Raw genomic sequence first — 4,147 nt, 5'->3', positions numbered from 1 at the left:
TTCTCATGATGTTTAACTTGAATATCATGACATTTTATATTAATGTCCCATATCAGAAATGATATTTGGCATTAAATGTCTTCAAAAATGATTGATCTGGGCATAGGTATATGATAAATGTAATGATGGCATTTGTGATATTAATGAATTTAAAAGACTGTCATTTATGATATACAAGTTAATATATGTCAAAGCATTTCTTTCAAACTTAAAATCTATGTAAAGTTGATTGATGTACATGTATTGGAACAAGTATCAAGTATAGTCTGTTGTACTTCAACTACACTACTTTTGGACTTTTTGTCTGATTACTCAGGCCTCTACATAGCATCTTGCTATGAACTTAGTTCTTTTACAAACCTAGTGTAACAATTTGGTGTAACCTCTAATGTTAAGGTAACCCTCCGCCATGTTACTCTCTCTCTCTCGCTCTCCACTCTGTACACGGGATCGACTTGGACTTTTAGGGAATTAGCTCAGACTACACACAATGTTCATGGTTAACCTGGATCATTTAGAAGTGGCCATGGAGCAGATCGAAGCTCCTGACCTCAGACCGTCTCTTCCAAAGACTGAATCAAACTTTATTATTCCATTAAATTCTTATAAACATAAAATATACAATACTCAAATGATTGGGTGATAAAATAATCAGCACCATAAATGACTAAAACGGAAGTATTGCCGTCGCCTTAATTCAATGCAAATGATATTGACAAATATGAAAACTAGCCAAACAATGTGATCACGTCATTGTTCTTCCAACTGTCTGTAATCAGTCATTATTTGACACTGTTGATCTTATAATAACTTAATGTTGTCATCTCAGAAGAATACTATTCGCGATATGCAAACATTTGTTCTAAGTATTAATTCATGACAGCTGAGAGTTCACGGTGACCTCGCAAAACATCAAAACTAAGCGAATATTAAAAAGTTGTATTCTCTCATCCGTAACACTAGTATATACAGTACAAACTTTCCCATAACTTTTATTTCTGAATCAATAAATAGTATTAATAACTGGATCTCTAGAACTGAGAGATTGTAGCCATGTAGCCATCAGCTGTTGAACAAGCTTAAGTAGGGGGTGTGAAAATGTTTATATCAACATGTCAATTTTATGTGTAAAAGTACTTGAAATAGAGTCCATTTAAGATATAAGTTCTGAGATCATTATACAATTAACTGGAAAGAGTTTGCATAAATCAGGATATCAGTAAACAAATACAACTCATAAATCATGTTATGAAATAGAATGAATAGAAAACTGATTTAATGAAACATTTAAAACCATAATGTTTCTTAATTACAAGTGGAAGGACAAAACCTGTATGTGTGAGTATAGTGTGACTATAATAATAATTAAATAATAATAATTCAAATTTATAAAATGTATTTTAATATGGTGGTCCTTCATCATCTCCTCTGCTTTTTCTGTTTTCTCTCGGTATGCATTGATAACTTCTGAAAGAATCATTAAAATATATAGTGAATGGATTTGATACCCAGCTCTGCACTGAAAATATTCCAAACCCTCTTTTCAATTCCTGGACCCTTCCTAAAACATGATTTGCAATCAAATGTAACTTAGGAAAAACACTCTCCTATGGGAAACATTAGTTGTCTCCCGGTATGCATTGATAACTTCTGTAAGAATCATTAAATCTATGGTGAATGGATTTGATACCCTGCTCTGAAAGCATTCTAACCCCAATTCCTGGACCCTCTCAAAAAATGATTTCCAAGCAAATGTAACTTAGGAAAACATTCTCATCTGACAAAAATAATCTACAATGAAACAACAGACTGGATATGAAAAAGAACAGATAGTAAAATGGATGAGCTAAAAGAAATGTACCTGTCACATTATATCACCATGCAATACATGTATGTAAATGATAAACTTTTAAGTCATCTCACACTGTGTACAGGTCAGTGTGACATGACACTATGTCAACCCATAAGTAAGCCTTAGGTAGCACTTATAAAAATGTACAAAAAATAGTGGGCACTAAATACTAGCTTGCAAGAATACTTATCTGGTTTCTTTGGGTTCAAGAAACACAACTGGTTGTACTTTTCAGGTGATGGAACAGTAATATTAAACAGAAAAAAGAGCCACTAGTAGAACATGAAATCTGAACAATTGTTAGAATGCAGGCCCTTAGGGTATACCTGCATGTGTGCTCTTTACTTCCAATCATGAATGCTTTATCTACATGCCTACTAAAATCACACCTACATACCCAACCTATCTAAATTTGATCATTGATAGTTAACAGTTCATGACTGACGGCATATAAATTATTAATGACATGCTGCAAAGTGGGTGGAAAGGGGTTCATATTTCACTTTATTTGCCCAGCTTTGTCTAGAAGTGCAGGACATACTTTCTCTGTTATTTTCAGGACACTATCACACGAAATAGTGACATTCATGGGCTGCAAAATATGAAAACAAAGAACCATACAATAACTGTATTAACTGTAGTTGTCAAGACATCAACTCCATTCACTGAAACAAAACAGTTTCACTGGAACAAAATGAAAACTGTGAGATAACATGGTTAATGTAAAAATACTTGTTAGTGTAGCTAGCCTAAAATAGTAAACAAGTTTGAAAAGAGTCAGTCAGTAACTAGTAACTCAAGAACTAAAAATCAAGGTAACAGTTTTGAATCTTATGGAATCTTTCACTCTCAAAATTCCATCAAGTACAAATGCATGATTGCATGGCAATAACCTGTTTGTAAACTGAAACAAGCCTTGCAACACCTGTCAACATGATCATCAACAACTTAATTGACTGTGCTTAGCTTGTAAGTGTGCACATTGATTGTTGCTAATGTAGACTCAAGGTCCTTAACCTGTGTAGCCAGCTTGTTGACGTAGTTTACCTTTTAAACTCGGATTTGTAAAAGAAATATCACCACAATAATTAATATGGCATTCATACTGTGAAAGGGATAGAAAAGGTAATAACAAATTGTAAATAACACATTTCTATGGCAACTATATTAACCTTCTCATGTTTGCTCTTGTAATATCTTATGCTTCAGTTCCATTTCCCATATTTGAAAGAGAGATGGTTGACTGTCATCCTCTGATATCATCATCGTCATCGCCATAATCTTACAGTATATGGCATAGTCAATCACACCTGAGTGTCTCTGCATGTGCTTTGAGTTCAGCAGCAGATGTTTTGTTTGATGTTGGTGACATACTAATCAAACTGCTCTGATCTCAATACTGGTTCACCTATGTCATCCATACTTGCCAAGTGCATGAATATGTCAATGTCATGTATTTGGCACGCCTAGTGTAACAATTTACAGGGTAAACCAGCGATGAAATAATCCCACCGAAATATGTAATACTGGTAAAACAACCTGTATCAGAAAACATGACTATATGATATTCTCTGTAAGTCTACCAAGCCTACTGCAAAAGAGACAAGTTTAAGTTACAAAATTAATATAGCGAGGTAAAAAGCAGTTAGGTATATAAGAACTAACCTTGTTAGTGGTATCCTGAAAAATGGTTGTCCGATGCAGTTGTGATATTCCTTTGCATCCTTCACTTTATTGCCACCCTGTACAAATCTAGAGTGGTCCTGTAATATCATAGCAAGTGACCTCTCTGAAACATCTGCTGAATTCAAGGGAGACATATCAGGTGACATTTGATATGTCTCCCTTGTGGTAAGACACCACAAACAGTAGTACTTGCCTGTCAATACAATGTAAATCAATTATTATGGTACATGTTATTATTCCAATAACAATGCAAATTGTGTAGGGAAAGTTCACAAGTCAAAGTTAGGTTTGGACATACCACTAGCCCCTGGCATTCCATAGTTCATGACGAGATAGTCGTAATCTCCACTCACTCAAATGACAATAGTGACTTATCCCTGGAATCATAGACAAGTGAAGTTGGTAGTAGAGCAACAATATTTATGAATGTGTGAGATGAGAGGGGGGGGGGGGGGTCCATGTTCTCATTTAATATGTCAACATCTTACGCTAGCTCTACTACAACCCTTAACACTGAAGTCAAACACTTGTTTTGCCCCACACATTTATAAACGTATAATAAAAATGTAAAAATATACCCTGTCAAATGGTGTATATAGTTATTTGAAA

The sequence above is a fragment of the Glandiceps talaboti genome, chromosome 3 (assembly GCF_964340395.1).
Source record: "Glandiceps talaboti chromosome 3, keGlaTala1.1, whole genome shotgun sequence".
NCBI lineage: Eukaryota > Metazoa > Hemichordata > Enteropneusta > Spengelidae > Glandiceps > Glandiceps talaboti.
Note: the sequence above shows the minus strand (reverse complement) of the source record.